A 23,963-nucleotide genomic window follows, 5' to 3' on the forward strand; every position below is an offset into this window, starting at 1 on the left:
GGACACCTCGGGCAATCGAAAGGAAAAATACAGCAGGTCGCCAAAGCCAACAACATAATGGAAAAAAGCCTACGGCACCTGGTATTCCCAGGCGGTCTCCCATCCAGGTACTAACCAGGCCCGACCCTGCTTAGCATCCAAGATCAGACGAGATCGAGCGCATTCAGGGTGATGTGGCCGTAGGCGATCTTGTGTCCTACTTACAACTCTCTTGACAAAAGCCAAGGTGGTCACCTCAGGCAATCAAGAGGAAAAATACAGCAGGTCGCCAAAGCCAACAACATAATGGAAAAAAGCCTACGGCACCTGGTATTCCCAGGCGGTCTCCCATCCTGGTACTAACCAGGCCCGACCCTGCTTAGCATCTGAGATCAGACGAGATCGAGCGCATTCAGGGTGATGTGGCCATAGGCAATCTTGTGCCCTACTTACAACTCTCTTGACAAAAGCCAAGGTGGTCACCTCGGGCAATCGAGAGGAAAAATACAGCAGGTCGCCAAAGCCAACAACATAGTGGAAAAAAGCCTACGGCACCCGGTATTCCCAGGCGGTCTCCCATCCAGGTACTAACCAGGCCCGACCCTGCTTAGCATCCGAGATGGAGCGCATTCAGGGTGATGTGGCCGTAGGCGATCTTGGATTATATTACAACTATCTTGACAAAAGCCAAGGTGGACACCTCGGGCAATCGAGAGGAAAAATACAGCAGGTCGCCAAAGCCAACAACATAATGGAAAAAAGCCTACGGCACCTGGTATTCCCAGGCGGTCTCCCATCCAGGTACTAACCAGGCCCGACCCTGCTTAGCATCCAAGATCAGACGAGATCGAGCGCATTCAGGGTGATGTGGCCGTAGGCGATCTTGCACCCTACTTACAACTCTCTTGACAAAAGCCAAGGTGATCACCTCGGGCAATCGAGAGGAAAAATACAGCAGGTCGCCAAAGCCATCAACATAATGGCCAAAAGCCTACGGCACCTGGTATTCCCAGGCGGTTTCCCATTCAGGTACTAACCAGGCCCGACCCTGCTTAGCATCCGAGATCAGACGAGATCGAGCGCATTCAGGATGATGTGGCCATAGGCAATCTTGCACCCTACTTAAAACTCTCTTGACAAAAGCCAAGGTGGTCACCTCGGGCAATCGAGAGGAAAAATACAGCAGGTCGCCAAAGCCAACAACATAATGGAAAAAAGCCTACGGCACCTCGTATTCCCAAGCGGTCTCCTATCCAGGTACTAACCAGGCCCGACCCTGCTTAGCATCCGAGATCAGACGAGATCGAGTGCATTCAGAGTGATGTGGCCGTAGGCGACCTTGCACCCTACTTACAACTCTCTTGACAAAAGCCAAGGTGGTCACCTCGGGCAATCGAGAGGAAAAATACAGCAGGTCGCCAAAGCCAAAAACATAATGGAAAAAAGCCTACGGCACCTGGTATTCCCAGGCGGTCTCCCATCCAGGTACTAACCAGGCCCGACCCTGCTTAGCATCCGAGATCAGACGAGATCGAGCGCATTCAGGGTGATGTGGCCGTAGGCGATCTTGCAACCTACTTACAACTCTCTTGACAAAAGCCAAGGTGGTCACCTCGGGCAATCGAGAGGAAAAATACAGCAGGTCGCCAAAGCCAACAACATAATGGAAAAAAGCCTACGGCACCTGGTATTCCCAGGCGGTCTCCCATCCAGGTACTAACCAGACCCGACCCTGCGTAGCATCCGAGATCAGACGAGATCAAGCGCATTCAGGGTGATGTGGCTGTAGGCGATCTTGCACCCTACTTACAACTCTCTTGACAAAAGCCAAGGTGGTCACCTCGGGCAATCGAGAGGAAAAATACAGCAGGTCGCCAAAGCCAACAACATAATGGAAAAAAGCCTACCGCTCCTGGTATTCCCAGGCGGTCTCCCATCCAGGTACTAACCAGGCCCGACCCTGCTTAGCATCCGAGATCAGACGAGATCGAGCGCATTCAGGGTGATGTGGCCGTATGCTATCTTGCACCCTACTTACAACTCTCTTGACAAAAGCCAAGGTGGTCACCTTGGGCAAACGAGAGGAAAAATACAGCAGGTCGCCAAAGCCAACAACATAATGGAAAAAAGCCTACGGCACCTGGTATTCCCAGGCGGTCTCCCATCCAGGTACTAACAAGGCCCGTCCCTGCTTAGCATCCGAGATCAGATGAGATCGGGTGCATTCAGGTTGATGTGGCCATAGGCGATCTTGCACCCTACTTACAACTCTCTTGACAAAAGCCAAGGTGGTCACCTCGGGCAATCGAGAGGAAAAATACAGCAGGTCGCCAAAGCCAACAACATAATGGAAAAAAGCCAATGGCACCTGGTATTCCCAGGCGGTCTCCCATCCAGGTAATAACCAGGCCCGACCCTGCTTAGCATCCGAGATCAGACGAGATCGAGCGCTTTCAGGGTGATGTGGCCGTAGGCGATCTTGCACCCTACTTACAACTCTCTTGACAAAAGCCAAGGTGGTCACCTCGGGCAATCGAGAGGAAAAATACAGCAGGTCGCCAAAGCCAACAACATAATGGAAAAAAGCCTACGGCACCTGGTATACCCAGGCGGTCTCCCATCCAGGTACTAACCAGGCCCGACCCTGCTTAGCATGCGAGATCAGACGAGATCGAGTGCTTTCAGGGTGATGTGGCCGTAGGCGATCTTGCACCCTACTTACAACTCTCTCGACAAAAGCCAAGGTGGTCACATCGGGCAAACGAGAGGAAAAATACAGCAGGTCGCCAAAGCCAACAACATAATGGAAAAAAGCGTACCGCTCCTGGTATTCCCAGGCGGTCTCCCATCCAGGTACTAACCAGGCCCGACCCTGCTTAGCATCCGAGATCAGACGAGATCGAGCGCATTCAGGGTGATGTGGCCGTATGCTATCTTGCGCCCTACTTACAACTCTCTTGACAAAAGCCAAGGTGGTCACCTTGGGCAAACGAGAGGAAAAATACAGCAGGTCGCCAAAGCCAACAACATAATGGAAAAAAGCCTACGGCACCTGGTATTCCCAGGCGGTCTCCCATCCAGGTACTAACCAGGCCCGACCCTGCTTAGCATCCGAGATCAGACGAGATCGAGCGCATTCAGGGTGATGTGGCCGTATGCGATCTTGCACCCTACTTACAACTCTCTTGACAAAAGCCAAGGTGGTCACCTCGTGCAATCAAGAGGAAAAATACAGCAGGTCGCCAAAGCCAACAACATAATGGAAAAAAGCCTACGGCATCTGGTATTCCCAGGTGGTCTCCCATCCAGGTACTAACCAGGCCCGACCCTGCTTAGCATCCGAGATCAGACGAGATCAAGCGCATTCAGAGAGTTGTGGCCGGAGGCAATCTTGCACCCTACTTACAACTCTCTTGACAAAAGCCAAGGTGGTCACCTCGGGCAATCGAGAGGAAAAATACAGCAGGTCGCCAAAGCCAACAACATAATGGAAAAAAGCCTACGGCACCTGGTATTCCCAGGCGGTCTCCCATCCAGGTACTAACCAGGCCCGACCCTGCTTAGCATCCGAGATCAGACGAGATTGAGCGCATTCAGGGTGATGTGGCCATAGGCAATCTTGCACCCTACTTACAACTCTCTTGACAAAAGCCAAGGTGGTCACCTCGGGCAATCGAGAGGAAAAATACAGCAGGTCGCCAAAGCCAACAACATAATGGAAAAAAGCCTACGGCACCTGGTGTTCCCAGGCGGTCTCCCATCCAGGTACTAACCAGGCCCGACCCTGCTTAGCATGCGCGATCAGACGAGATCGAGCGCATTCAGGATGATGTGGCCATAGGCGATCTTGCACCCTACTTACAACTCTCTTGACAAAAGCCAAGGTGGTCACCTCCGGCAATCGAGAGGAAAAATACAGCAGGTCGCCAAAGCCAACAACATAATGGAAAAAAGCCTACGGCACCTGGTATTCCCAGGCGATCTCCCATCCAGGTATTAACCAGGCCCGACCCTGCTTAGCATCGGAGATCAGACGAGATCGAGCGCATTCAGGGTGATGTGGCCATAGGCGATCTTGCACCCAACTTACAACTCTCTTGACAAAAGCCAAGGTGGTCAACTCGGGCAATCGAGAGGAAAAATACAGCAGGTCGCCAAAGCCAACAACATAATGGAAAAAAGCCTACGGCACCTGGTATTCCCAGGCGGTCTCCCATCCAGGTACTAACAAGGCCCGTCCCTGCTTAGCATCCGAGATCAGACGAGATCGGGCGCATTCAGGTTGATGTGGCCATAGGCGATCTTGCACCCTACTTACAACTCTCTTGACAAAAGCCAAGGTGGTCACCTCGGGCAATCGAGAGGAAAAATACAGCAGGTCGCCAAAGCCAAAAACATAATGGAAAAAAGCCTATGGCACCTGGTATTCCCAGGCGGTCTCCCATCCAGGTAATAACCAGGCCCGACCCTGCTTAGCATCCGAGATCAGACGAGTTCGAGCGCTTTCAGGGTGATGTGGCCGTAGGCGATCTTGCACCCTACTTACAACTCTCTTGACAAAAGCCAAGGTGGTCACCTCGGGCAATCGAGAGGAAAAATACAGCAGGTCGTCAAAGCCAACAACATAATGGAAAAAAGCCTACGGCACCTGGTATACCCAGGCGGTCTCCCATCCAGGTACTAACCAGGGCCGACCCTGCTTAGCATGCGAGATCAGACGAGATCGAGTGCTTTCAGGGTGATGTGGCCGTAGGCGATCTTGCACCCTACTTACAACTCTCTTGACAAAAGCCAAGGTGGTCACCTCGGGCAAACGAGAGGAAAAATACAGCAGGTCGCCAAAGCCAACAACATAATGGAAAAAAGCCTACCGCTCCTGGTATTCCCAGGCGGTCTCCCATCCAGGTACTAACCAGGCCCGACCCTGCTTAGCATCCGAGATCAGACGAGATCGAGCGCATTCAGGGTGATGTGGCCGTATGCTATCTTGCACCCTACTTACAACTCTCTTGACAAAAGCCAAGGTGGTCACCTTGGGCAAACGAGAGGAAAAATACAGCAGGTCGCCAAAGCCAACAACATAATGGAAAAAAGCCTACGGCACCTGGTATTCCCAGGCGGTCTCCCATCCAGGTACTAACCAGGCCCGACCCTGCTTAGCATCCGAGATCAGACGAGATCGAACGAGATCGAGCGCATTCAGGGTGATGTGGCTGTATGCGATCTTGCACCCTACTTACAACTCTCTTGACAAAAGCCAAGGTGGTCACCTCGGGCAAACGAGAGGAAAAATACAGCAGGTCGCCAAAGCCATCAACATAATGGAAAAAAGCCTACCGCTCCTGGTATTCCCAGGCGGTCTCCCATCCAGGTACTAACCAGGCCCGACCCTGCTTAGCATCCGAGATCAGACGAGATCGAGCGCTTTCAGGGTGATGTGGCCCTAGGCGATCTTAGACCCTACTTACAACTCTCTTGACAAAAGCCAAGGTGGTCACCTCGGGCAATCGAGAGGAAAAATACAGCAGGTCGCCAAAGCCAACAACATAATGGAAAAGAGCCTACGGCACCTGGTATACCCAGGCGGTCTCCCATCCAGGTACTAACCAGGCCCGACTCTGCTTAGCATCCGAGATCAGACGAGATCGAGCGCATTCAGGGTGATGTGGCCGTAGGCAATCTTGCACCCTACTTACAACTCTCTTGACAAAAGCCAAGGTGGTCACCTCGGGCAATCGAGAGGAAAAATACAGCAGGTCGCCAAAGCCAACAACATAATGGAAAAAAGCCTACGGCACCTCGTATTCCCAAGCGGTCTCCTATCCAGGTACTAACCAGGCCCGACCCTGCTTAGCATCCGAGATCAGATGAGATCGAGTGCATTCAGGGTGATGTGGCCGTAGGCGACCTTGCACCCTACTTACAACTCTCTTGACAAAAGCCAAGGTGGTCACCTCGGGCAATCGAGAGGAAAAATACAGCAGGTCGCCAAAGCCAAAAACATAATGGAAAAAAGCCTACGGCACCTGGTATTCCCAGGCGGTCTCCCATCCAGGTACTAACCAGGCCTGACCCTGCATAGCATCCGAGATCAGACGAGATCGAGAGCATTCAGGGTGATGTGGCCGTAGGCCACCTTGCACCCTACTTACAACTCTCTTGACAAAAGCCAAGGTGGTCACCTCGGGCAATCGAGAGGAAAAATACAGCAGGTCGCCAAAGCCAAAAACATAATGGAAAAAAGCCTACGGCACCTGGTATTCCCAGGCGGTCTCCCATCCAGGTACTAACCAGGCCTGACCCTGCTTAGCATCCGAGATCAGACGAGATCGAGAGCATTCAGGGTGATGTGGCCGTAGGCATCCTTGCACCCTACTTACAACCTACTTACAACTCTCTTGACAAAAGCCAAGGTGGTCACCTCGGGCAATCGAGAGGAAAAATACAGCAGGTCGCCAAAGCCAACAACATAATGGAAAAAAGCCTACGGCACCTGGTATTCCCAGGCGGTCTCCCATCCAGGTACTAACCAGACCCGACCCTGCGTAGCATGCGAGATCAGACGAGATCAAGCGCATTCAGGGTGATGTGGCTGTAGGCGATCTTGCACTCTACTTACAACTCTCTTGACAAAAGCCAAGGTGGTCACCTCGGGCAATCGAGAGGAAAAATACAGCAGGTCGCCAAAGCCAACAACATAATGGAAAAAAGCCTACGGCACCTGGTATTCCCAGGCGGTCTCCCATCCAGGTACTAACCAGGCACTAACCAGGCCCGACGCTGCTTAGCATCCGAGATCAGACGAGATCGAGCGCATTCAGGGTGATGTGGCCGTAGGCGATCTTGCAACCTACTTACAACTCTCTTGACAAAAGCCAAGGTGGTCACCTCGGGCAATCGAGAGGAAAAATACAGCAGGTCGCCAAAGCCAACAACATAATGGAAAAAAGCCTACGGCAGCTGGTATTCCCAGGCGGTCTCCCATCCAGGTACTAACCAGGCCCGACCCTGCTTGGCATCCGAGATCAGACGAGGTCAAGCGCATTCAGGGTGATGTGGCCGTAGGCGATCTTGCACCCTACTTACAACTCTCTTGACAAAAGCCAAGGTGGTCACCTCTGGCAATCGAGAGGAAAAATACAGCAGGTCGCCAAAGCCAACAACATAATGGAAAAAACCCTACGGCACCTGGTATTCCCAGGCGGTCTCCCATCAAGGTACTAACCAGGCCCGACCCTGCTTGGCATCCGAGATCAGACGAGGTCAAGCGCTTTCAGGGTGATGTGGCCGTAAGCAATCTTGCACCCTACTTACAACTCTCTTGACAAAAGCCAAGGTGGTCACCTCGGGCAATCGAGAGGAAAAATACAGCAGGTCGCCAAAGCCAACAACATAATGGAAAAAAGCCTACGGCACCTGGTATTCCCAGGCAGTCTCCCATCCAGGTACTAACCAGGCCCGACCCTGCTTAGCATCCGAGGTCAGACGAGATTGAGCGCATTGAGGGTGATGTGGCCGCAGGCGATTTTGCAGCCTACTTACAACTCTCTTGACAAAAGCCAAGGTGGTCACCTCGGGCAATCGAGAGGAAAAATACAGCAGGTCGCCAAAGCCAACAACATAATGGAAAAAAGCCTACGGCACCTCGTATTCCCAAGCGGTCTCCTATCCAGGTACTTTCCAGGCCCGACCCTGCTTAGCATCCGAGATCAGACGAGATCGAGTGCATTCAGGGTGATGTGGCCGTAGGCGACCTTGCACCCTACTTACAACTCTCTTGACAAAAGCCAAGGTGGTCACCTCGGGCAATCGAGAGGAAAAATACAGCAGGTCGCCAAAGCCAAAAACATAATGGAAAAAAGCCTACGGCACCTGGTATTCCCAGGCGGTCTCCCATCCAGGTACTAACCAGGCCTGACCCTGCTTAGCATCCGAGATCAGACGAGATCGAGAGCATTCAGGGTGATGTGGCCGTAGGTGACCTTGCACCCTACTTACAACTCTCTTGACAAAAGCCAAGGTGGTCACCTCGGGCAATCGAGAGGAAAAATACAGCAGGTCGCCAAAGCCAAAAACATAATGGAAAAAAGCCTACGGCACCTGGTATTCCCAGGCGGTCTCCCATCCAGGTACTAACCAGGCCTGACCCTGCTTAGCATCCGAGATCAGACGAGATCGAGAGCATTCAGGGTGATGTGGCCGTAGGTGACCTTGCACCCTACTTACAACTCTCTTGACAAAAGCCAAGGTGGTCACCTCGGGCAATCGAGAGGAAAAATACAGCAGGTCGCCAAAGCCAAAAACATAATGGAAAAAAGCCTACGGCACCTGGTATTCCCAGGCGGTCTCCCATCCAGGTACTAACCAGGCCTGACCCTGCTTAGCATCCGAGATCAGACGAGATCGAGAGCATTCAGGGTGATGTGGCCGTAGGCATCCTTGCACCCTATTTACAACTCTCTTGACAAAAGCCAAGGTGGTCACCTCGGGCAATCAAGAGGAAAAATACAGCAGGTCGCCAAAGCCAACAACATAATGGAAAAAAGCCTACGGCACCTGGTATTCCCAGGCGGTCTCCCATCCAGGTACTAACCAGGCCCGACCCTGCTTAGCATCCGAGATCAGACGAGATCGAGCGCATTCAGGGTGATGTGGCCATAGGCGATCTTGCACCCTACTTACAACTCTCTTGACAAAAGCCAAGGTGGTCACCTCGGGCAATCGAGAGGAAAAATACAGCAGGTCGCCAAAGCCAACAACATAATGGAAAAAAGCCTACGGCACCTGGTGTTCCCAGGCGGTCTCCCATCCGGGTACTAACCAGGCCCGACCCTGCTTAGCATGCGCGATCAGACGAGATCGAGCGCATTCAGGGTGATGTGGCCATAGGCGATCTTGCACCCAACTTACAACTCTCTTGACAAAAGCCAAGGTGGTCAACTCGGGCAATCGAGAGGAAAAATACAGCAGGTCGCCAAAGCCAACAACATAATGGAAAAAAGCCTACGGCACCTGGTATTCCCAGGCGGTCTCCCATCCAGGTACTAACAAGGCCCGACCCTGCTTAGCATCCGAGATCAGACGAGATCGGCCGCATTCAGGTTGATGTGGCCATAGGCGATCTTGCAGCCTACTTACAACTCTCTTGACAAAAGCCAAGGTGGTCACCTCGGGCAATCGAGAGGAAAAATACAGCAGGTCGCCAAAGCCAAAAACATAATGGAAAAAAGCCTATGGCACCTGGTATTACCAGGCGGTCTCCCATCCAGGTAATAACCAGGCCCGACCCTGCTTAGCATCCGAGATCAGACGAGATCGAGCGCATTCAGGGTGATGTGGCCGTAGGTGATCTTGCACCCTACTTACAACTCTCTTGACAAAAGCCAAGGTGGTCACCTCGGGCAATCGAGAGGAAAAATACAGCAGGTCGCCAAAGCCAACAACATAATGGAAAAAAGCCTACGGCACCTGGTATTCGCAGGCGGTCTCCCATCCAGGTACTAATCAGGCCCGACCCTAATTAGCATCCGAGATCAGACGAGATCGAGCGCATTCAGGGTGATGTGGCCGTAGGCAAAGTTGCACCCTACTCACAACTCTCTTGACAAAAGCCAAGGTGGTCACCTCGGGCAATCGAGAGGAAAAATACAGCAGGTCGCCAAAGCCAACGACATAATGGAAAAAAGCCTATGGCACCTGGTATTCCCAGGCGGTCTCCCATCCAGGTACTAACCAGGCCTGACCCTGCTTAGCATCCGAGATCAGACGAGATCGAGAGCATTCAGGGTGATGTGGCCGTAGGCATCCTTACACCCTACTTACAACTCTCTTGACAAAAGCCAAGGTGGTCAACTCGGGCAATCGAGAGGAAAAATACAGCAGGTCGCCAAAGCCAACAACATAATGGAAAAAAGCCTACGGCACTTGGTATTCCCAGGCGGTCTCCCATCCAGGTACTAACCAGGCCCGACCCTGCTTAGCATCCAAGATCAGACGAGATCTAGCGCTTTCAGGGTGATGTGGCCGTAGGCAATCTTGCACCCTACTTACAACTCTCTTGACAAAAGCCAAGGTGGTCACCTCGTGCAATCAAGAGGAAAAATACAGCAGGTCGCCAAAGCCAACAACATAATGGAAAAAAGCCTACGGCACCTGGTATTCCCAGGCGGTCTCCCATCCAGGTACTAACCAGGCCCGACCCTGCTTAGCATTCGAGATCAGACGAGATCAAGCGCATTCAGAGTGTTGTGGCCGGAGGCAATCTTGCACCCTACTTACAACTCTCTTGACAAAAGCCAAGGTGGTCACCTCGGGCAATCGAGAGGAAAAATACAGCAGGTCGCCAAAGCCAACAACATAATGGAAAAAAGCCTACGGCACCTGGTATTCCCAGGCGGTCTCCCATCCAGGTACTAACCAGGCCCGACCCTGCTTAGCATCCGAGATCAGACGAGATCGAGCGCATTCAGGGTGATGTGGCCATAGGCGATCTTGCACCCTACTTACAACTCTCTTGACAAAAGCCAAGGTGGTCACCTCGGGCAATCGAGAGGAAAAATACAGCAGGTCGCCAAAGCCAACAACATAATGGGAAAAAGCCTACGGCACCTGGTGTTCCCAGGCGGTCTCCCATCCGGGTACTAACCAGGCCCGACACTGCTTAGCATCCGAGATCAGACAAAATCAAGCGCATTCAGGGTGATGTGGCCATAGGCGATCTTGCACCCTACTTACAACTCTCTTGACAAAAGCCAAGGTGGTCACCTCGGGCAATCGAGAGGAAAAATACAGCAGGTCGCCAAAGCCAACAACATAATGGAAAGAAGCCTACGGCACCTGGTATTCCCAGGCGGTCTCCCATCCAGGTACTAACCAGGCCCAACCCTGCTTAGCATCCGAGATCAGACGAGATCGAGCGCATTCAGGGTGATGTGGCCGTAGGTGATCTTGCGCTCTACTTACAACTCCCTTGACAAAAGCCAAGGTGGTCACCTCGGGCAATCGAGAGGAAAAATACAGCAGGTCGCCAAAGCCAACAACATAATGGAAAAAAGCCTACGGCACCTGGTATACCCAGGCGGTCTCCCATCCAGGTACTAACCAGGCCCGACCCTGCTTAGCATGCGAGATCAGACGAGATCGAGTGCATTCAGGGTGATGTGGCCGTAGGCGATCTTGCACCCTACTTACAACTCTCTTGACAAAAGCCAAGGTGGTCACCTCGGGCATACGAGAGGAAAAATACAGCAGGTCGCCAAAGCCAACAACATAATGGAAAAAAGCCTACCGCTCCTGGTATTCCCAGGCGGTCTCCCATCCAGGTACTAACCAGGCCCGACCCTGCTTAGCATCTGAGATCAGACGAGATCGAGCACATTCAGGGTGATGTGGCCGTATGCTATCTTGCACCCTACTTACAACTCTCTTGACAAAAGCCAAGGTGGTCACCTTGGGCAAACGAGAGGAAAAATACAGCAGGTCGCCAAAGCCAACAACATAATGGAAAAAAGCCTACGGCACCTGGTATTCGCAGGCGGTCTCCCATCCAGGTACTAACCAGGCCCGACCCTGCTTAGCATCCGAGATCAGACGAGATCGAGCGCATTCAGGGTGATGTGGCCGTAGGCAATCTTGGACCCTACTTACAACTCTCTTGACAAAAGCCAAGGTGGTCACCTCGGGCAATCGAGAGGAAAAATACAGCAGGTCGCCAAAGCCAACAACATAATGGAAAAAAGCCTACGGCACCTGGTATTCGCAGGCCGTCTCCCATCCAGGTACTAACCAGGCCCGACCCTGCTTAGCATCCAAGATCAGACGAGATCGAGCACATTCAGGGTGATGTGGCCGTAGGCGATCTTGCACCCTACTTACAACTCTCTTGACAAAAGCCAAGGTGGTCACCTCGGGCAATCGAGAGGAAAAATACAGCAGGTCGCCAAAGCCATCAACATAATGGCCAAAAGCCTACGGCACCTGGTATTCCCAGGCGGATTCCCATCCAGGTACTAACCAGGCCCGACCCTGCTTAGCATGCGCGATCAGACGAGATCGAGCGCATTCAGGGTGATGTGGCCATAGGCGATCTTGCACCCAACTTACAACTCTCTTGACAAAAGCCAAGGTGGTCAACTCGGGCAATCGAGAGGAAAAATACAGCAGGTCGCCAAAGCCAACAACATAATGGAAAAAAGCCTACGGCACCTGGTATTCCCAGGCGGTCTCCCATCCAGGTACTAACAAGGCCCGACCCTGCTTAGCATCCGAGATCAGACGAGATCGGCCGCATTCAGGTTGATGTGGCCATAGGCGATCTTGCAGCCTACTTACAACTCTCTTGACAAAAGCCAAGGTGGTCACCTCGGGCAATCGAGAGGAAAAATACAGCAGGTCGCCAAAGCCAAAAACATAATGGAAAAAAGCCTATGGCACCTGGTATTACCAGGCGGTCTCCCATCCAGGTAATAACCAGGCCCGACCCTGCTTAGCATCCGAGATCAGACGAGATCGAGCGCATTCAGGGTGATGTGGCCGTAGGTGATCTTGCACCCTACTTACAACTCTCTTGACAAAAGCCAAGGTGGTCACCTCGGGCAATCGAGAGGAAAAATACAGCAGGTCGCCAAAGCCAACAACATAATGGAAAAAAGCCTACGGCACCTGGTATTCCCAGGCGGTCTCCCATCCAGGTACTAACCAGGCCCGACCCTGCTTAGCATCCAAGATCAGACGAGATCGAGCACATTCAGGGTGATGTGGCCGTAGGCGATCTTGCACCCTACTTACAACTCTCTTGACAAAAGCCAAGGTGGTCACCTCGGGCAATCGAGAGGAAAAATACAGCAGGTCGCCAAAGCCAACAACATAATGGAAAAAAGCCTACGGCACCTGGTGTTCCCAGGCGGTCTCCCATCCGGGTACTAACCAGGCCCGACCCTGCTTAGCATGCGCGATCAGACGAGATCGAGCGCATTCAGGGTGATGTGGCCATAGGCGATCTTGCACCCAACTTACAACTCTCTTGACAAAAGCCAAGGTGGTCAACTCGGGCAATCGAGAGGAAAAATACAGCAGGTCGCCAAAGCCAACAACATAATGGAAAAAAGCCTACGGCACTTGGTATTCCCAGGCGGTCTCCCATCCAGGTACTAACCAGGCCCGACCCTGCTTAGCATCCAAGATCAGACGAGATCTAGCGCTTTCAGGGTGATGTGGCCGTAGGCAATCTTGCACCCTACTTACAACTCTCTTGACAAAAGCCAAGGTGGTCACCTCGGGCAATCGAGAGGAAAAATACAGCAGGTCGCCAAAGCCAACAACATAATGGAAAAAAGCCTACGGCACCTGGTATTCCCAGGCGGTCTCCCATCCAGGTACTAACCAGGCCCGACCCTGCTTAGCATTCGAGATCAGACGAGATCAAGCGCATTCAGAGTGTTGTGGCCGGAGGCAATCTTGCACCCTACTTACAACTCTCTTGACAAAAGCCAAGGTGGTCACCTCGGGCAATCGAGAGGAAAAATACAGCAGGTCGCCAAAGCCAACAACATAATGGAAAAAAGCCTACGGCACCTGGTATTCCCAGGCGGTCTCCCATCCAGGTACTAACCAGGCACTAACCAGGCCCGACGCTGCTTAGCATCCGAGATCAGACGAGATCGAGCGCATTCAGGGTGATGTGGCCGTAGGCGATCTTGCAACCTACTTACAACTCTCTTGACAAAAGCCAAGGTGGTCACCTCGGGCAATCGAGAGGAAAAATACAGCAGGTCGCCAAAGCCAACAACATAATGGAAAAAAGCCTACGGCAGCTGGTATTCCCAGGCGGTCTCCCATCCAGGTACTAACCAGGCCCGACCCTGCTTGGCATCCGAGATCAGACGAGGTCAAGCGCATTCAGGGTGATGTGGCCGTAGGCGATCTTGCACCCTACTTACAACTCTCTTGACAAAAGCCAAGGTGGTCACCTCTGGCAATCGAGAGGAAAAATACAGCAGGTCGCCAAAGCCAACAACATAATGGAAAAAACCCTACGGCACCTGGTATTCCCAGGCGGTCTCCCATCAAGGTACTAACCAGGCCCGACCCTGCTTGGCATCCGAGATCAGACGAGGTCAAGCGCTTTCAGGGTGATGTGGCCGTAAGCAATCTTGCACCCTACTTACAACTCTCTTGACAAAAGCCAAGGTGGTCACCTCGGGCAATCGAGAGGAAAAATACAGCAGGTCGCCAAAGCCAACAACATAATGGAAAAAAGCCTACGGCACCTGGTATTCCCAGGCAGTCTCCCATCCAGGTACTAACCAGGCCCGACCCTGCTTAGCATCCGAGGTCAGACGAGATTGAGCGCATTGAGGGTGATGTGGCCGCAGGCGATTTTGCAGCCTACTTACAACTCTCTTGACAAAAGCCAAGGTGGTCACCTCGGGCAATCGAGAGGAAAAATACAGCAGGTCGCCAAAGCCAACAACATAATGGAAAAAAGCCTACGGCACCTCGTATTCCCAAGCGGTCTCCTATCCAGGTACTTTCCAGGCCCGACCCTGCTTAGCATCCGAGATCAGACGAGATCGAGTGCATTCAGGGTGATGTGGCCGTAGGCGACCTTGCACCCTACTTACAACTCTCTTGACAAAAGCCAAGGTGGTCACCTCGGGCAATCGAGAGGAAAAATACAGCAGGTCGCCAAAGCCAAAAACATAATGGAAAAAAGCCTACGGCACCTGGTATTCCCAGGCGGTCTCCCATCCAGGTACTAACCAGGCCTGACCCTGCTTAGCATCCGAGATCAGACGAGATCGAGAGCATTCAGGGTGATGTGGCCGTAGGTGACCTTGCACCCTACTTACAACTCTCTTGACAAAAGCCAAGGTGGTCACCTCGGGCAATCGAGAGGAAAAATACAGCAGGTCGCCAAAGCCAAAAACATAATGGAAAAAAGCCTACGGCACCTGGTATTCCCAGGCGGTCTCCCATCCAGGTACTAACCAGGCCTGACCCTGCTTAGCATCCGAGATCAGACGAGATCGAGAGCATTCAGGGTGATGTGGCCGTAGGTGACCTTGCACCCTACTTACAACTCTCTTGACAAAAGCCAAGGTGGTCACCTCGGGCAATCGAGAGGAAAAATACAGCAGGTCGCCAAAGCCAAAAACATAATGGAAAAAAGCCTACGGCACCTGGTATTCCCAGGCGGTCTCCCATCCAGGTACTAACCAGGCCTGACCCTGCTTAGCATCCGAGATCAGACGAGATCGAGAGCATTCAGGGTGATGTGGCCGTAGGCATCCTTGCACCCTATTTACAACTCTCTTGACAAAAGCCAAGGTGGTCACCTCGGGCAATCAAGAGGAAAAATACAGCAGGTCGCCAAAGCCAACAACATAATGGAAAAAAGCCTACGGCACCTGGTATTCCCAGGCGGTCTCCCATCCAGGTACTAACCAGGCCCGACCCTGCTTAGCATCCGAGATCAGACGAGATCGAGCGCATTCAGGGTGATGTGGCCATAGGCGATCTTGCACCCTACTTACAACTCTCTTGACAAAAGCCAAGGTGGTCACCTCGGGCAATCGAGAGGAAAAATACAGCAGGTCGCCAAAGCCAACAACATAATGGAAAAAAGCCTACGGCACCTGGTGTTCCCAGGCGGTCTCCCATCCGGGTACTAACCAGGCCCGACCCTGCTTAGCATGCGCGATCAGACGAGATCGAGCGCATTCAGGGTGATGTGGCCATAGGCGATCTTGCACCCAACTTACAACTCTCTTGACAAAAGCCAAGGTGGTCAACTCGGGCAATCGAGAGGAAAAATACAGCAGGTCGCCAAAGCCAACAACATAATGGAAAAAAGCCTACGGCACCTGGTATTCCCAGGCGGTCTCCCATCCAGGTACTAACAAGGCCCGACCCTGCTTAGCATCCGAGATCAGACGAGATCGGCCGCATTCAGGTTGATGTGGCCATAGGCGATCTTGCAGCCTACTTACAACTCTCTTGACAAAAGCCAAGGTGGTCACCTCGGGCAATCGAGAGGAAAAATACAGCAGGTCGCCAAAGCCAAAAACATAATGGAAAAAAGCCTATGGCACCTGGTATTACCAGGCGGTCTCCCATCCAGGTAATAACCAGGCCCGACCCTGCTTAGCATCCGAGATCAGACGAGATCGAGCGCATTCAGGGTGATGTGGCCGTAGGTGATCTTGCACCCTACTTACAACTCTCTTGACAAAAGCCAAGGTGGTCACCTCGGGCAATCGAGAGGAAAAATACAGCAGGTCGCCAAAGCCAACAACATAATGGAAAAAAACCTACGGCACCTGGTATTCGCAGGCGGTCTCCCATCCAGGTACTAATCAGGCCCGACCCTAATTAGCATCCGAGATCAGACGAGATCGAGCGCATTCAGGGTGATGTGGCCGTAGGCAAAGTTGCACCCTACTCACAACTCTCTTGACAAAAGCCAAGGTGGTCACCTCGGGCAATCGAGAGGAAAAATACAGCAGGTCGCCAAAGCCAACGACATAATGGAAAAAAGCCTATGGCACCTGGTATTCCCAGGCGGTCTCCCATCCAGGTACTAACCAGGCCTGACCCTGCTTAGCATCCGAGATCAGACGAGATCGAGAGCATTCAGGGTGATGTGGCCGTAGGCATCCTTACACCCTACTTACAACTCTCTTGACAAAAGCCAAGGTGGTCAACTCGGGCAATCGAGAGGAAAAATACAGCAGGTCGCCAAAGCCAACAACATAATGGAAAAAAGCCTACGGCACTTGGTATTCCCAGGCGGTCTCCCATCCAGGTACTAACCAGGCCCGACCCTGCTTAGCATCCAAGATCAGACGAGATCTAGCGCTTTCAGGGTGATGTGGCCGTAGGCAATCTTGCACCCTACTTACAACTCTCTTGACAAAAGCCAAGGTGGTCACCTCGTGCAATCAAGAGGAAAAATACAGCAGGTCGCCAAAGCCAACAACATAATGGAAAAAAGCCTACGGCACCTGGTATTCCCAGGCGGTCTCCCATCCAGGTACTAACCAGGCCCGACCCTGCTTAGCATTCGAGATCAGACGAGATCAAGCGCATTCAGAGTGTTGTGGCCGGAGGCAATCTTGCACCCTACTTACAACTCTCTTGACAAAAGCCAAGGTGGTCACCTCGGGCAATCGAGAGGAAAAATACAGCAGGTCGCCAAAGCCAACAACATAATGGAAAAAAGCCTACGGCACCTGGTATTCCCAGGCGGTCTCCCATCCAGGTACTAACCAGGCCCGACCCTGCTTAGCATCCGAGATCAGACGAGATCGAGCGCATTCAGGGTGATGTGGCCATAGGCGATCTTGCACCCTACTTACAACTCTCTTGACAAAAGCCAAGGTGGTCACCTCGGGCAATCGAGAGGAAAAATACAGCAGGTCGCCAAAGCCAACAACATAATGGGAAAAAGCCTACGGCACCTGGTGTTCCCAGGCGGTCTCCCATCCGGGTACTAACCAGGCCCGACACTGCTTAGCATCCGAGATCAGACAAAATCAAGCGCATTCAGGGTGATGTGGCCATAGGCGATCTTGCACCCTACTTACAACTCTCTTGACAAAAGCCAAGGTGGTCACCTCGGGCAATCGAGAGGAAAAATACAGCAGGTCGCCAAAGCCAACAACATAATGGAAAGAAGCCTACGGCACCTGGTATTCCCAGGCGGTCTCCCATCCAGGTACTAACCAGGCCCAACCCTGCTTAGCATCCGAGATCAGACGAGATCGAGCACATTCAGGGTGATGTGGCCGTAGGTGATCTTGCGCTCTACTTACAACTCCCTTGACAAAAGCCAAGGTGGTCACCTCGGGCAATCGAGAGGAAAAATACAGCAGGTCGCCAAAGCCAACAACATAATGGAAAAAAGCCTACGGCACCTGGTATACCCAGGCGGTCTCCCATCCAGGTACTAACCAGGCCCGACCCTGCTTAGCATGCGAGATCAGACGAGATCGAGTGCATTCAGGGTGATGTGGCCGTAGGCGATCTTGCACCCTACTTACAACTCTCTTGACAAAAGCCAAGGTGGTCACCTCGGGCATACGAGAGGAAAAATACAGCAGGTCGCCAAAGCCAACAACATAATGGAAAAAAGCCTACCGCTCCTGGTATTCCCAGGCGGTCTCCCATCCAGGTACTAACCAGGCCCGACCCTGCTTAGCATCTGAGATCAGACGAGATCGAGCACATTCAGGGTGATGTGGCCGTATGCTATCTTGCACCCTACTTACAACTCTCTTGACAAAAGCCAAGGTGGTCACCTTGGGCAAACGAGAGGAAAAATACAGCAGGTCGCCAAAGCCAACAACATAATGGAAAAAAGCCTACGGCACCTGGTATTCGCAGGCGGTCTCCCATCCAGGTACTAACCAGGCCCGACCCTGCTTAGCATCCGAGATCAGACGAGATCGAGCGCATTCAGGGTGATGTGGCCGTAGGCAATCTTGGACCCTACTTACAACTCTCTTGACAAAAGCCAAGGTGGTCACCTCGGGCAATCGAGAGGAAAAATACAGCAGGTCGCCAAAGCCAACAACATAATGGAAAAAAGCCTACGGCACCTGGTATTCGCAGGCCGTCTCCCATCCAGGTACTAACCAGGCCCGACCCTGCTTAGCATCCAAGATCAGACGAGATCGAGCACATTCAGGGTGATGTGGCCGTAGGCGATCTTGCACCCTACTTACAACTCTCTTGACAAAAGCCAAGGTGGTCACCTCGGGCAATCGAGAGGAAAAATACAGCAGGTCGCCAAAGCCATCAACATAATGGCCAAAAGCCTACGGCACCTGGTATTCCCAGGCGGATTCCCATCCAGGTACTAACCAGGCCCGACCCTGCTTAGCATGCGCGATCAGACGAGATCGAGCGCATTCAGGGTGATGTGGCCATAGGCGATCTTGCACCCAACTTACAACTCTCTTGACAAAAGCCAAGGTGGTCAACTCGGGCAATCGAGAGGAAAAATACAGCAGGTCGCCAAAGCCAACAACATAATGGAAAAAAGCCTACGGCACCTGGTATTCCCAGGCGGTCTCCCATCCAGGTACTAACAAGGCCCGACCCTGCTTAGCATCCGAGATCAGACGAGATCGGCCGCATTCAGGTTGATGTGGCCATAGGCGATCTTGCAGCCTACTTACAACTCTCTTGACAAAAGCCAAGGTGGTCACCTCGGGCAATCGAGAGGAAAAATACAGCAGGTCGCCAAAGCCAAAAACATAATGGAAAAAAGCCTATGGCACCTGGTATTACCAGGCGGTCTCCCATCCAGGTAATAACCAGGCCCGACCCTGCTTAGCATCCGAGATCAGACGAGATCGAGCGCATTCAGGGTGATGTGGCCGTAGGTGATCTTGCACCCTACTTACAACTCTCTTGACAAAAGCCAAGGTGGTCACCTCGGGCAATCGAGAGGAAAAATACAGCAGGTCGCCAAAGCCAACAACATAATGGAAAAAAGCCTACGGCACCTGGTATTCCCAGGCGGTCTCCCATCCAGGTACTAACCAGGCCCGACCCTGCTTAGCATCCAAGATCAGACGAGATCGAGCACATTCAGGGTGATGTGGCCGTAGGCGATCTTGCACCCTACTTACAACTCTCTTGACAAAAGCCAAGGTGGTCACCTCGGGCAATCGAGAGGAAAAATACAGCAGGTCGCCAAAGCCAACAACATAATGGAAAAAAGCCTACGGCACCTGGTGTTCCCAGGCGGTCTCCCATCCGGGTACTAACCAGGCCCGACCCTGCTTAGCATGCGCGATCAGACGAGATCGAGCGCATTCAGGGTGATGTGGCCATAGGCGATCTTGCACCCAACTTACAACTCTCTTGACAAAAGCCAAGGTGGTCAACTCGGGCAATCGAGAGGAAAAATACAGCAGGTCGCCAAAGCCAACAACATAATGGAAAAAAGCCTACGGCACCTGGTATTCCCAGGCGGTCTCCCATCCAGGTACTAACAAGGCCCGACCCTGCTTAGCATCCGAGATCAGACGAGATCGGCCGCATTCAGGTTGATGTGGCCATAGGCGATCTTGCAGCCTACTTACAACTCTCTTGACAAAAGCCAAGGTGGTCACCTCGGGCAATCGAGAGGAAAAATACAGCAGGTCGCCAAAGCCAAAAACATAATGGAAAAAAGCCTATGGCACCTGGTATTACCAGGCGGTCTCCCATCCAGGTAATAACCAGGCCCGACCCTGCTTAGCATCCGAGATCAGACGAGATCGAGCGCATTCAGGGTGATGTGGCCGTAGGTGATCTTGCACCCTACTTACAACTCTCTTGACAAAAGCCAAGGTGGTCACCTCGGGCAATCGAGAGGAAAAATACAGCAGGTCGCCAAAGCCAACAACATAATGGAAAAAAGCCTACGGCACCTGGTATTCGCAGGCGGTCTCCCATCCAGGTACTAATCAGGCCCGACCCTAATTAGCATCCGAGATCAGACGAGATCGAGCGCATTCAGGGTGATGTGGCCGTAGGCAAAGTTGCACCCTACTCACAACTCTCTTGACAAAAGCCAAGGTGGTCACCTCGGGCAATCGAGAGGAAAAATACAGCAGGTCGCCAAAGCCAACGACATAATGGAAAAAAGCCTATGGCACCTGGTATTCCCAGGCGGTCTCCCATCCAGGTACTAACCAGGCCTGACCCTGCTTAGCATCCGAGATCAGACGAGATCGAGAGCATTCAGGGTGATGTGGCCGTAGGCATCCTTACACCCTACTTACAACTCTCTTGACAAAAGCCAAGGTGGTCAACTCGGGCAATCGAGAGGAAAAATACAGCAGGTCGCCAAAGCCAACAACATAATGGAAAAAAGCCTACGGCACTTGGTATTCCCAGGCGGTCTCCCATCCAGGTACTAACCAGGCCCGACCCTGCTTAGCATCCAAGATCAGACGAGATCTAGCGCTTTCAGGGTGATGTGGCCGTAGGCAATCTTGCACCCTACTTACAACTCTCTTGACAAAAGCCAAGGTGGTCACCTCGTGCAATCAAGAGGAAAAATACAGCAGGTCGCCAAAGCCAACAACATAATGGAAAAAAGCCTACGGCACCTGGTATTCCCAGGCGGTCTCCCATCCAGGTACTAACCAGGCCCGACCCTGCTTAGCATTCGAGATCAGACGAGATCAAGCGCATTCAGAGTGTTGTGGCCGGAGGCAATCTTGCACCCTACTTACAACTCTCTTGACAAAAGCCAAGGTGGTCACCTCGGGCAATCGAGAGGAAAAATACAGCAGGTCGCCAAAGCCAACAACATAATGGAAAAAAGCCTACGGCACCTGGTATTCCCAGGCGGTCTCCCATCCAGGTACTAACCAGGCCCGACCCTGCTTAGCATCCGAGATCAGACGAGATCGAGCGCATTCAGGGTGATGTGGCCATAGGCGATCTTGCACCCTACTTACAACTCTCTTGACAAAAGCCAAGGTGGTCACCTCGGGCAATCGAGAGGAAAAATACAGCAGGTCGCCAAAGCCAACAACATAATGGGAAAAAGCCTACGGCACCTGGTGTTCCCAGGCGGTCTCCCATCCGGGTACTAACCAGGCCCGACACTGCTTAGCATCCGAGATCAGACAAAATCAAGCGCATTCAGGGTGATGTGGCCATAGGCGATCTTGCACCCTACTTACAACTCTCTTGACAAAAGCCAAGGTGGTCACCTCGGGCAATCGAGAGGAAAAATACAGCAGGTCGCCAAAGCCAACAACATAATGGAAAGAAGCCTACGGCACCTGGTATTCCCAGGCGGTCTCCCATCCAGGTACTAACCAGGCCCAACCCTGCTTAGCATCCGAGATCAGACGAGATCGAGCGCATTCAGGGTGATGTGGCCGTAGGTGATCTTGCGCTCTACTTACAACTCCCTTGACATAAGCCAAGGTGGTCACCTCGGGCAATCGAGAGGAAAAATACAGCAGGTCGCCAAAGCCAACAACATAATGGAAAAAAGCCTACGGCACCTGGTATACCCAGGCGGTCTCCCATCCAGGTACTAACCAGGCCCGACCCTGCTTAGCATGCGAGATCAGACGAGATCGAGTGCATTCAGGGTGATGTGGCCGTAGGCGATCTTGCACCCTACTTACAACTCTCTTGACAAAAGCCAAGGTGGTCACCTCGGGCATACGAGAGGAAAAATACAGCAGGTCGCCAAAGCCAACAACATAATGGAAAAAAGCCTACCGCTCCTGGTATTCCCAGGCGGTCTCCCATCCAGGTACTAACCAGGCCCGACCCTGCTTAGCATCTGAGATCAGACGAGATCGAGCACATTCAGGGTGATGTGGCCGTATGCTATCTTGCACCCTACTTACAACTCTCTTGACAAAAGCCAAGGTGGTCACCTTGGGCAAACGAGAGGAAAAATACAGCAGGTCGCCAAAGCCAACAACATAATGGAAAAAAGCCTACGGCACCTGGTATTCGCAGGCGGTCTCCCATCCAGGTACTAACCAGGCCCGACCCTGCTTAGCATCCGAGATCAGACGAGATCGAGCGCATTCAGGGTGATGTGGCCGTAGGCAATCTTGGACCCTACTTACAACTCTCTTGACAAAAGCCAAGGTGGTCACCTCGGGCAATCGAGAGGAAAAATACAGCAGGTCGCCAAAGCCAACAACATAATGGAAAAAAGCCTACGGCACCTGGTATTCGCAGGCCGTCTCCCATCCAGGTACTAACCAGGCCCGACCCTGCTTAGCATCCAAGATCAGACGAGATCGAGCACATTCAGGGTGATGTGGCCGTAGGCGATCTTGCACCCTACTTACAACTCTCTTGACAAAAGCCAAGGTGGTCACCTCGGGCAATCGAGAGGAAAAATACAGCAGGTCGCCAAAGCCATCAACATAATGGCCAAAAGCCTACGGCACCTGGTATTCCCAGGCGGATTCCCATCCAGGTACTAACCAGGCCCGACCCTGCTTAGCATCCAAGATCAGACGAGATCAAGCGCATTCAGGATGATGTGGCCATAGGCAATCTTGCACCCTACTTAAAACTCTCTTGACAAAAGCCAAGGTGGTCACCTCGGGGAATCGAGAGGAAAAATACAGCAGGTCGCCAAAGCCAACAACATAATGGAAAAAAGCCTACGGCACCTCGTATTCCCAAGCGGTCTCCTATCCAGGTACTAACCAGGCCCGACCCTGCTTAGCATCCGAGATCAGACGAGATCGAGTGCATTCAGAGTGATGTGGCCGTAGGCGACCTTGCACCCTACTTACAACTCTCTTAACAAAAGGCAAGGTGGTCACCTCGGGCAATCGAGAGGAAAAATACAGCAGGTCGCCAAAGCCAAAAACATAATGGAAAAAAGCCTACGGCACCTGGTATTCCCAGGCGGTCTCCCATCCAGGTACTAACCAGGCCTGACCCTGCTTAGCATCCGAGATCAGACGAGATCGAGAGCATTCAGGGTGATGTCGCCGTAGGAGACCTTGCACCCTACTTACAACTCTCTTGACAAAAGCCAAGGTGGTCACCTCGGGCAATCGAGAGGAAAAATACAGCAGGTCGCCAAAGCCAAAAACATAATGGAAAAAAGCCTACGGCACCTGGTATTCCCAGGCGGTCTCCCATCCAGGTACTAACCAGGCCTGACCCTGCTTAGCATACGAGATCAAACGAGATCGAGAGCATTCAGGGTGATGTGGCCATAGGCATCCTTGCACCCTACTTACAACTCTCTTGACAAAAGCCAAGGTGGTCACCTCGGGCAATCGAGAGGAAAAATACAGCAGGTCGCCAAAGCCAACAACATAATGGAAAAAAGCCTACGGCACCTGGTATTCCCAGGCGGTCTCCCATCCAGGTACTAACCAGACCCGACCCTGCGTAGCATCCGAGATCAGAAGAGATCAAGCGCATTCAGGGTGATGTGGCTGTAGGCGATCTTGCACCCTACTTACAACTCTCTTGACAAA

General features: G+C 52.4%; 40 non-coding genes and 65 pseudogenes across 40 annotated transcripts; all 105 read right to left on the reverse strand.

Moving 5' to 3' along the window:
* Positions 1 to 66: 66 nt before the first annotated feature.
* Positions 67 to 185, reverse strand: LOC143950790 (5S ribosomal RNA). The gene has a single exon (XR_013266124.1). It is a non-coding gene; the product is annotated as a 5S ribosomal RNA (ribosomal RNA).
* Positions 186 to 294: 109 nt separating this feature from the next.
* On the reverse strand, positions 295 to 413 carry LOC143952021 (5S ribosomal RNA). The gene has a single exon (XR_013267238.1). It is a non-coding gene; the product is annotated as a 5S ribosomal RNA (ribosomal RNA).
* A 109-nt stretch (positions 414 to 522) lies between these two features.
* Positions 523 to 631, reverse strand: LOC143948511 (5S ribosomal RNA; annotated as a pseudogene).
* A 108-nt stretch (positions 632 to 739) lies between these two features.
* LOC143950791 (5S ribosomal RNA) lies at positions 740 to 858 on the reverse strand. The gene has a single exon (XR_013266125.1). It is a non-coding gene; the product is annotated as a 5S ribosomal RNA (ribosomal RNA).
* A 109-nt stretch (positions 859 to 967) lies between these two features.
* LOC143953407 (5S ribosomal RNA) lies at positions 968 to 1,086 on the reverse strand. Its single transcript, XR_013268492.1, has one exon. It is a non-coding gene; the product is annotated as a 5S ribosomal RNA (ribosomal RNA).
* Positions 1,087 to 1,195: 109 nt separating this feature from the next.
* On the reverse strand, positions 1,196 to 1,314 carry LOC143954958 (5S ribosomal RNA; annotated as a pseudogene).
* A 109-nt stretch (positions 1,315 to 1,423) lies between these two features.
* Positions 1,424 to 1,542, reverse strand: LOC143951745 (5S ribosomal RNA). The gene has a single exon (XR_013266988.1). It is a non-coding gene; the product is annotated as a 5S ribosomal RNA (ribosomal RNA).
* Positions 1,543 to 1,651: 109 nt separating this feature from the next.
* LOC143946102 (5S ribosomal RNA) lies at positions 1,652 to 1,770 on the reverse strand (annotated as a pseudogene).
* A 109-nt stretch (positions 1,771 to 1,879) lies between these two features.
* On the reverse strand, positions 1,880 to 1,998 carry LOC143944107 (5S ribosomal RNA; annotated as a pseudogene).
* Positions 1,999 to 2,107: 109 nt separating this feature from the next.
* LOC143953735 (5S ribosomal RNA) lies at positions 2,108 to 2,226 on the reverse strand. The gene has a single exon (XR_013268790.1). It is a non-coding gene; the product is annotated as a 5S ribosomal RNA (ribosomal RNA).
* Positions 2,227 to 2,335: 109 nt separating this feature from the next.
* LOC143943746 (5S ribosomal RNA) lies at positions 2,336 to 2,454 on the reverse strand (annotated as a pseudogene).
* A 109-nt stretch (positions 2,455 to 2,563) lies between these two features.
* LOC143951204 (5S ribosomal RNA) lies at positions 2,564 to 2,682 on the reverse strand. Its single transcript, XR_013266498.1, has one exon. It is a non-coding gene; the product is annotated as a 5S ribosomal RNA (ribosomal RNA).
* A 109-nt stretch (positions 2,683 to 2,791) lies between these two features.
* On the reverse strand, positions 2,792 to 2,910 carry LOC143944199 (5S ribosomal RNA; annotated as a pseudogene).
* A 109-nt stretch (positions 2,911 to 3,019) lies between these two features.
* Positions 3,020 to 3,138, reverse strand: LOC143950777 (5S ribosomal RNA). The gene has a single exon (XR_013266112.1). It is a non-coding gene; the product is annotated as a 5S ribosomal RNA (ribosomal RNA).
* A 109-nt stretch (positions 3,139 to 3,247) lies between these two features.
* LOC143947107 (5S ribosomal RNA) lies at positions 3,248 to 3,366 on the reverse strand (annotated as a pseudogene).
* Positions 3,367 to 3,475: 109 nt separating this feature from the next.
* On the reverse strand, positions 3,476 to 3,594 carry LOC143953015 (5S ribosomal RNA). The gene has a single exon (XR_013268136.1). It is a non-coding gene; the product is annotated as a 5S ribosomal RNA (ribosomal RNA).
* Positions 3,595 to 3,703: 109 nt separating this feature from the next.
* On the reverse strand, positions 3,704 to 3,822 carry LOC143944714 (5S ribosomal RNA; annotated as a pseudogene).
* A 109-nt stretch (positions 3,823 to 3,931) lies between these two features.
* On the reverse strand, positions 3,932 to 4,050 carry LOC143945441 (5S ribosomal RNA; annotated as a pseudogene).
* A 109-nt stretch (positions 4,051 to 4,159) lies between these two features.
* On the reverse strand, positions 4,160 to 4,278 carry LOC143943957 (5S ribosomal RNA; annotated as a pseudogene).
* A 109-nt stretch (positions 4,279 to 4,387) lies between these two features.
* Positions 4,388 to 4,506, reverse strand: LOC143943807 (5S ribosomal RNA; annotated as a pseudogene).
* A 109-nt stretch (positions 4,507 to 4,615) lies between these two features.
* LOC143954258 (5S ribosomal RNA) lies at positions 4,616 to 4,734 on the reverse strand. The gene has a single exon (XR_013269266.1). It is a non-coding gene; the product is annotated as a 5S ribosomal RNA (ribosomal RNA).
* Positions 4,735 to 4,843: 109 nt separating this feature from the next.
* Positions 4,844 to 4,962, reverse strand: LOC143944109 (5S ribosomal RNA; annotated as a pseudogene).
* A 109-nt stretch (positions 4,963 to 5,071) lies between these two features.
* Positions 5,072 to 5,200, reverse strand: LOC143946953 (5S ribosomal RNA; annotated as a pseudogene).
* A 109-nt stretch (positions 5,201 to 5,309) lies between these two features.
* Positions 5,310 to 5,428, reverse strand: LOC143943609 (5S ribosomal RNA; annotated as a pseudogene).
* Positions 5,429 to 5,537: 109 nt separating this feature from the next.
* Positions 5,538 to 5,656, reverse strand: LOC143953848 (5S ribosomal RNA). Its single transcript, XR_013268892.1, has one exon. It is a non-coding gene; the product is annotated as a 5S ribosomal RNA (ribosomal RNA).
* A 109-nt stretch (positions 5,657 to 5,765) lies between these two features.
* Positions 5,766 to 5,884, reverse strand: LOC143952956 (5S ribosomal RNA). The gene has a single exon (XR_013268083.1). It is a non-coding gene; the product is annotated as a 5S ribosomal RNA (ribosomal RNA).
* A 109-nt stretch (positions 5,885 to 5,993) lies between these two features.
* LOC143954833 (5S ribosomal RNA) lies at positions 5,994 to 6,112 on the reverse strand (annotated as a pseudogene).
* A 109-nt stretch (positions 6,113 to 6,221) lies between these two features.
* LOC143951578 (5S ribosomal RNA) lies at positions 6,222 to 6,340 on the reverse strand. The gene has a single exon (XR_013266837.1). It is a non-coding gene; the product is annotated as a 5S ribosomal RNA (ribosomal RNA).
* A 120-nt stretch (positions 6,341 to 6,460) lies between these two features.
* On the reverse strand, positions 6,461 to 6,579 carry LOC143947117 (5S ribosomal RNA; annotated as a pseudogene).
* Positions 6,580 to 6,688: 109 nt separating this feature from the next.
* Positions 6,689 to 6,818, reverse strand: LOC143946992 (5S ribosomal RNA; annotated as a pseudogene).
* A 109-nt stretch (positions 6,819 to 6,927) lies between these two features.
* LOC143946138 (5S ribosomal RNA) lies at positions 6,928 to 7,046 on the reverse strand (annotated as a pseudogene).
* A 109-nt stretch (positions 7,047 to 7,155) lies between these two features.
* Positions 7,156 to 7,274, reverse strand: LOC143945632 (5S ribosomal RNA; annotated as a pseudogene).
* Positions 7,275 to 7,383: 109 nt separating this feature from the next.
* Positions 7,384 to 7,502, reverse strand: LOC143946145 (5S ribosomal RNA; annotated as a pseudogene).
* A 109-nt stretch (positions 7,503 to 7,611) lies between these two features.
* LOC143954875 (5S ribosomal RNA) lies at positions 7,612 to 7,730 on the reverse strand (annotated as a pseudogene).
* A 109-nt stretch (positions 7,731 to 7,839) lies between these two features.
* LOC143953358 (5S ribosomal RNA) lies at positions 7,840 to 7,958 on the reverse strand. The gene has a single exon (XR_013268448.1). It is a non-coding gene; the product is annotated as a 5S ribosomal RNA (ribosomal RNA).
* Positions 7,959 to 8,067: 109 nt separating this feature from the next.
* LOC143953359 (5S ribosomal RNA) lies at positions 8,068 to 8,186 on the reverse strand. The gene has a single exon (XR_013268449.1). It is a non-coding gene; the product is annotated as a 5S ribosomal RNA (ribosomal RNA).
* Positions 8,187 to 8,295: 109 nt separating this feature from the next.
* Positions 8,296 to 8,414, reverse strand: LOC143951579 (5S ribosomal RNA). Its single transcript, XR_013266838.1, has one exon. It is a non-coding gene; the product is annotated as a 5S ribosomal RNA (ribosomal RNA).
* A 109-nt stretch (positions 8,415 to 8,523) lies between these two features.
* On the reverse strand, positions 8,524 to 8,642 carry LOC143946091 (5S ribosomal RNA). Its single transcript, XR_013265178.1, has one exon. It is a non-coding gene; the product is annotated as a 5S ribosomal RNA (ribosomal RNA).
* Positions 8,643 to 8,751: 109 nt separating this feature from the next.
* On the reverse strand, positions 8,752 to 8,870 carry LOC143944078 (5S ribosomal RNA; annotated as a pseudogene).
* A 109-nt stretch (positions 8,871 to 8,979) lies between these two features.
* LOC143945367 (5S ribosomal RNA) lies at positions 8,980 to 9,098 on the reverse strand (annotated as a pseudogene).
* A 109-nt stretch (positions 9,099 to 9,207) lies between these two features.
* Positions 9,208 to 9,326, reverse strand: LOC143946678 (5S ribosomal RNA; annotated as a pseudogene).
* A 109-nt stretch (positions 9,327 to 9,435) lies between these two features.
* Positions 9,436 to 9,554, reverse strand: LOC143943836 (5S ribosomal RNA; annotated as a pseudogene).
* A 109-nt stretch (positions 9,555 to 9,663) lies between these two features.
* Positions 9,664 to 9,782, reverse strand: LOC143954046 (5S ribosomal RNA). The gene has a single exon (XR_013269072.1). It is a non-coding gene; the product is annotated as a 5S ribosomal RNA (ribosomal RNA).
* A 109-nt stretch (positions 9,783 to 9,891) lies between these two features.
* Positions 9,892 to 10,010, reverse strand: LOC143944210 (5S ribosomal RNA; annotated as a pseudogene).
* Positions 10,011 to 10,119: 109 nt separating this feature from the next.
* Positions 10,120 to 10,238, reverse strand: LOC143944283 (5S ribosomal RNA; annotated as a pseudogene).
* Positions 10,239 to 10,347: 109 nt separating this feature from the next.
* Positions 10,348 to 10,466, reverse strand: LOC143946103 (5S ribosomal RNA). Its single transcript, XR_013265179.1, has one exon. It is a non-coding gene; the product is annotated as a 5S ribosomal RNA (ribosomal RNA).
* Positions 10,467 to 10,575: 109 nt separating this feature from the next.
* LOC143946669 (5S ribosomal RNA) lies at positions 10,576 to 10,694 on the reverse strand (annotated as a pseudogene).
* Positions 10,695 to 10,803: 109 nt separating this feature from the next.
* Positions 10,804 to 10,922, reverse strand: LOC143947944 (5S ribosomal RNA). The gene has a single exon (XR_013265351.1). It is a non-coding gene; the product is annotated as a 5S ribosomal RNA (ribosomal RNA).
* Positions 10,923 to 11,031: 109 nt separating this feature from the next.
* Positions 11,032 to 11,150, reverse strand: LOC143951833 (5S ribosomal RNA). Its single transcript, XR_013267068.1, has one exon. It is a non-coding gene; the product is annotated as a 5S ribosomal RNA (ribosomal RNA).
* Positions 11,151 to 11,259: 109 nt separating this feature from the next.
* On the reverse strand, positions 11,260 to 11,378 carry LOC143947026 (5S ribosomal RNA; annotated as a pseudogene).
* A 109-nt stretch (positions 11,379 to 11,487) lies between these two features.
* On the reverse strand, positions 11,488 to 11,606 carry LOC143951066 (5S ribosomal RNA). Its single transcript, XR_013266372.1, has one exon. It is a non-coding gene; the product is annotated as a 5S ribosomal RNA (ribosomal RNA).
* Positions 11,607 to 11,715: 109 nt separating this feature from the next.
* LOC143946054 (5S ribosomal RNA) lies at positions 11,716 to 11,834 on the reverse strand (annotated as a pseudogene).
* Positions 11,835 to 11,943: 109 nt separating this feature from the next.
* On the reverse strand, positions 11,944 to 12,062 carry LOC143945398 (5S ribosomal RNA; annotated as a pseudogene).
* Positions 12,063 to 12,171: 109 nt separating this feature from the next.
* On the reverse strand, positions 12,172 to 12,290 carry LOC143945368 (5S ribosomal RNA; annotated as a pseudogene).
* Positions 12,291 to 12,399: 109 nt separating this feature from the next.
* On the reverse strand, positions 12,400 to 12,518 carry LOC143946681 (5S ribosomal RNA; annotated as a pseudogene).
* A 109-nt stretch (positions 12,519 to 12,627) lies between these two features.
* LOC143952136 (5S ribosomal RNA) lies at positions 12,628 to 12,746 on the reverse strand. Its single transcript, XR_013267342.1, has one exon. It is a non-coding gene; the product is annotated as a 5S ribosomal RNA (ribosomal RNA).
* A 109-nt stretch (positions 12,747 to 12,855) lies between these two features.
* Positions 12,856 to 12,974, reverse strand: LOC143944079 (5S ribosomal RNA; annotated as a pseudogene).
* Positions 12,975 to 13,083: 109 nt separating this feature from the next.
* LOC143944212 (5S ribosomal RNA) lies at positions 13,084 to 13,202 on the reverse strand (annotated as a pseudogene).
* Positions 13,203 to 13,311: 109 nt separating this feature from the next.
* Positions 13,312 to 13,430, reverse strand: LOC143944284 (5S ribosomal RNA; annotated as a pseudogene).
* Positions 13,431 to 13,539: 109 nt separating this feature from the next.
* Positions 13,540 to 13,669, reverse strand: LOC143946993 (5S ribosomal RNA; annotated as a pseudogene).
* Positions 13,670 to 13,778: 109 nt separating this feature from the next.
* LOC143946140 (5S ribosomal RNA) lies at positions 13,779 to 13,897 on the reverse strand (annotated as a pseudogene).
* Positions 13,898 to 14,006: 109 nt separating this feature from the next.
* On the reverse strand, positions 14,007 to 14,125 carry LOC143945633 (5S ribosomal RNA; annotated as a pseudogene).
* Positions 14,126 to 14,234: 109 nt separating this feature from the next.
* LOC143946146 (5S ribosomal RNA) lies at positions 14,235 to 14,353 on the reverse strand (annotated as a pseudogene).
* A 109-nt stretch (positions 14,354 to 14,462) lies between these two features.
* LOC143954876 (5S ribosomal RNA) lies at positions 14,463 to 14,581 on the reverse strand (annotated as a pseudogene).
* A 109-nt stretch (positions 14,582 to 14,690) lies between these two features.
* Positions 14,691 to 14,809, reverse strand: LOC143953360 (5S ribosomal RNA). Its single transcript, XR_013268450.1, has one exon. It is a non-coding gene; the product is annotated as a 5S ribosomal RNA (ribosomal RNA).
* Positions 14,810 to 14,918: 109 nt separating this feature from the next.
* On the reverse strand, positions 14,919 to 15,037 carry LOC143953362 (5S ribosomal RNA). Its single transcript, XR_013268451.1, has one exon. It is a non-coding gene; the product is annotated as a 5S ribosomal RNA (ribosomal RNA).
* A 109-nt stretch (positions 15,038 to 15,146) lies between these two features.
* LOC143951580 (5S ribosomal RNA) lies at positions 15,147 to 15,265 on the reverse strand. Its single transcript, XR_013266839.1, has one exon. It is a non-coding gene; the product is annotated as a 5S ribosomal RNA (ribosomal RNA).
* A 109-nt stretch (positions 15,266 to 15,374) lies between these two features.
* On the reverse strand, positions 15,375 to 15,493 carry LOC143946115 (5S ribosomal RNA). The gene has a single exon (XR_013265180.1). It is a non-coding gene; the product is annotated as a 5S ribosomal RNA (ribosomal RNA).
* A 109-nt stretch (positions 15,494 to 15,602) lies between these two features.
* On the reverse strand, positions 15,603 to 15,721 carry LOC143944080 (5S ribosomal RNA; annotated as a pseudogene).
* Positions 15,722 to 15,830: 109 nt separating this feature from the next.
* LOC143945369 (5S ribosomal RNA) lies at positions 15,831 to 15,949 on the reverse strand (annotated as a pseudogene).
* A 109-nt stretch (positions 15,950 to 16,058) lies between these two features.
* LOC143946682 (5S ribosomal RNA) lies at positions 16,059 to 16,177 on the reverse strand (annotated as a pseudogene).
* Positions 16,178 to 16,286: 109 nt separating this feature from the next.
* LOC143944878 (5S ribosomal RNA) lies at positions 16,287 to 16,405 on the reverse strand (annotated as a pseudogene).
* Positions 16,406 to 16,514: 109 nt separating this feature from the next.
* LOC143954047 (5S ribosomal RNA) lies at positions 16,515 to 16,633 on the reverse strand. Its single transcript, XR_013269073.1, has one exon. It is a non-coding gene; the product is annotated as a 5S ribosomal RNA (ribosomal RNA).
* A 109-nt stretch (positions 16,634 to 16,742) lies between these two features.
* Positions 16,743 to 16,861, reverse strand: LOC143944213 (5S ribosomal RNA; annotated as a pseudogene).
* Positions 16,862 to 16,970: 109 nt separating this feature from the next.
* Positions 16,971 to 17,089, reverse strand: LOC143944285 (5S ribosomal RNA; annotated as a pseudogene).
* Positions 17,090 to 17,198: 109 nt separating this feature from the next.
* On the reverse strand, positions 17,199 to 17,317 carry LOC143946127 (5S ribosomal RNA). Its single transcript, XR_013265182.1, has one exon. It is a non-coding gene; the product is annotated as a 5S ribosomal RNA (ribosomal RNA).
* Positions 17,318 to 17,426: 109 nt separating this feature from the next.
* LOC143946670 (5S ribosomal RNA) lies at positions 17,427 to 17,545 on the reverse strand (annotated as a pseudogene).
* A 109-nt stretch (positions 17,546 to 17,654) lies between these two features.
* On the reverse strand, positions 17,655 to 17,773 carry LOC143951038 (5S ribosomal RNA). The gene has a single exon (XR_013266348.1). It is a non-coding gene; the product is annotated as a 5S ribosomal RNA (ribosomal RNA).
* A 109-nt stretch (positions 17,774 to 17,882) lies between these two features.
* On the reverse strand, positions 17,883 to 18,001 carry LOC143951834 (5S ribosomal RNA). The gene has a single exon (XR_013267069.1). It is a non-coding gene; the product is annotated as a 5S ribosomal RNA (ribosomal RNA).
* Positions 18,002 to 18,110: 109 nt separating this feature from the next.
* Positions 18,111 to 18,229, reverse strand: LOC143947027 (5S ribosomal RNA; annotated as a pseudogene).
* A 109-nt stretch (positions 18,230 to 18,338) lies between these two features.
* Positions 18,339 to 18,457, reverse strand: LOC143951067 (5S ribosomal RNA). Its single transcript, XR_013266373.1, has one exon. It is a non-coding gene; the product is annotated as a 5S ribosomal RNA (ribosomal RNA).
* A 109-nt stretch (positions 18,458 to 18,566) lies between these two features.
* Positions 18,567 to 18,685, reverse strand: LOC143946056 (5S ribosomal RNA; annotated as a pseudogene).
* A 109-nt stretch (positions 18,686 to 18,794) lies between these two features.
* LOC143945399 (5S ribosomal RNA) lies at positions 18,795 to 18,913 on the reverse strand (annotated as a pseudogene).
* A 109-nt stretch (positions 18,914 to 19,022) lies between these two features.
* LOC143945371 (5S ribosomal RNA) lies at positions 19,023 to 19,141 on the reverse strand (annotated as a pseudogene).
* A 109-nt stretch (positions 19,142 to 19,250) lies between these two features.
* On the reverse strand, positions 19,251 to 19,369 carry LOC143946683 (5S ribosomal RNA; annotated as a pseudogene).
* Positions 19,370 to 19,478: 109 nt separating this feature from the next.
* LOC143952137 (5S ribosomal RNA) lies at positions 19,479 to 19,597 on the reverse strand. Its single transcript, XR_013267343.1, has one exon. It is a non-coding gene; the product is annotated as a 5S ribosomal RNA (ribosomal RNA).
* A 109-nt stretch (positions 19,598 to 19,706) lies between these two features.
* LOC143944083 (5S ribosomal RNA) lies at positions 19,707 to 19,825 on the reverse strand (annotated as a pseudogene).
* Positions 19,826 to 19,934: 109 nt separating this feature from the next.
* On the reverse strand, positions 19,935 to 20,053 carry LOC143945372 (5S ribosomal RNA; annotated as a pseudogene).
* Positions 20,054 to 20,162: 109 nt separating this feature from the next.
* Positions 20,163 to 20,281, reverse strand: LOC143946684 (5S ribosomal RNA; annotated as a pseudogene).
* A 109-nt stretch (positions 20,282 to 20,390) lies between these two features.
* On the reverse strand, positions 20,391 to 20,509 carry LOC143943837 (5S ribosomal RNA; annotated as a pseudogene).
* Positions 20,510 to 20,618: 109 nt separating this feature from the next.
* Positions 20,619 to 20,737, reverse strand: LOC143954048 (5S ribosomal RNA). Its single transcript, XR_013269074.1, has one exon. It is a non-coding gene; the product is annotated as a 5S ribosomal RNA (ribosomal RNA).
* Positions 20,738 to 20,846: 109 nt separating this feature from the next.
* On the reverse strand, positions 20,847 to 20,965 carry LOC143944214 (5S ribosomal RNA; annotated as a pseudogene).
* Positions 20,966 to 21,074: 109 nt separating this feature from the next.
* Positions 21,075 to 21,193, reverse strand: LOC143944286 (5S ribosomal RNA; annotated as a pseudogene).
* Positions 21,194 to 21,302: 109 nt separating this feature from the next.
* On the reverse strand, positions 21,303 to 21,421 carry LOC143946139 (5S ribosomal RNA). Its single transcript, XR_013265183.1, has one exon. It is a non-coding gene; the product is annotated as a 5S ribosomal RNA (ribosomal RNA).
* A 109-nt stretch (positions 21,422 to 21,530) lies between these two features.
* Positions 21,531 to 21,649, reverse strand: LOC143946671 (5S ribosomal RNA; annotated as a pseudogene).
* Positions 21,650 to 21,758: 109 nt separating this feature from the next.
* LOC143947957 (5S ribosomal RNA) lies at positions 21,759 to 21,877 on the reverse strand. Its single transcript, XR_013265352.1, has one exon. It is a non-coding gene; the product is annotated as a 5S ribosomal RNA (ribosomal RNA).
* A 109-nt stretch (positions 21,878 to 21,986) lies between these two features.
* On the reverse strand, positions 21,987 to 22,105 carry LOC143951835 (5S ribosomal RNA). The gene has a single exon (XR_013267070.1). It is a non-coding gene; the product is annotated as a 5S ribosomal RNA (ribosomal RNA).
* A 109-nt stretch (positions 22,106 to 22,214) lies between these two features.
* LOC143947029 (5S ribosomal RNA) lies at positions 22,215 to 22,333 on the reverse strand (annotated as a pseudogene).
* A 109-nt stretch (positions 22,334 to 22,442) lies between these two features.
* On the reverse strand, positions 22,443 to 22,561 carry LOC143951068 (5S ribosomal RNA). The gene has a single exon (XR_013266374.1). It is a non-coding gene; the product is annotated as a 5S ribosomal RNA (ribosomal RNA).
* A 109-nt stretch (positions 22,562 to 22,670) lies between these two features.
* Positions 22,671 to 22,789, reverse strand: LOC143946057 (5S ribosomal RNA; annotated as a pseudogene).
* Positions 22,790 to 22,898: 109 nt separating this feature from the next.
* Positions 22,899 to 23,017, reverse strand: LOC143945483 (5S ribosomal RNA; annotated as a pseudogene).
* Positions 23,018 to 23,126: 109 nt separating this feature from the next.
* LOC143954960 (5S ribosomal RNA) lies at positions 23,127 to 23,245 on the reverse strand (annotated as a pseudogene).
* A 109-nt stretch (positions 23,246 to 23,354) lies between these two features.
* Positions 23,355 to 23,473, reverse strand: LOC143954715 (5S ribosomal RNA). Its single transcript, XR_013269678.1, has one exon. It is a non-coding gene; the product is annotated as a 5S ribosomal RNA (ribosomal RNA).
* Positions 23,474 to 23,582: 109 nt separating this feature from the next.
* On the reverse strand, positions 23,583 to 23,701 carry LOC143954337 (5S ribosomal RNA). The gene has a single exon (XR_013269338.1). It is a non-coding gene; the product is annotated as a 5S ribosomal RNA (ribosomal RNA).
* Positions 23,702 to 23,810: 109 nt separating this feature from the next.
* Positions 23,811 to 23,929, reverse strand: LOC143946748 (5S ribosomal RNA; annotated as a pseudogene).
* Positions 23,930 to 23,963: the final 34 nt, after the last annotated feature.

This window comes from Lithobates pipiens, unplaced genomic scaffold (assembly GCF_037356315.1).
Source record: "Lithobates pipiens isolate NorthernLeopardFrog02 unplaced genomic scaffold, aLitPip1_a1.2 Scaffold_30, whole genome shotgun sequence".
Classification (NCBI taxonomy): domain Eukaryota; kingdom Metazoa; phylum Chordata; class Amphibia; order Anura; family Ranidae; genus Lithobates; species Lithobates pipiens.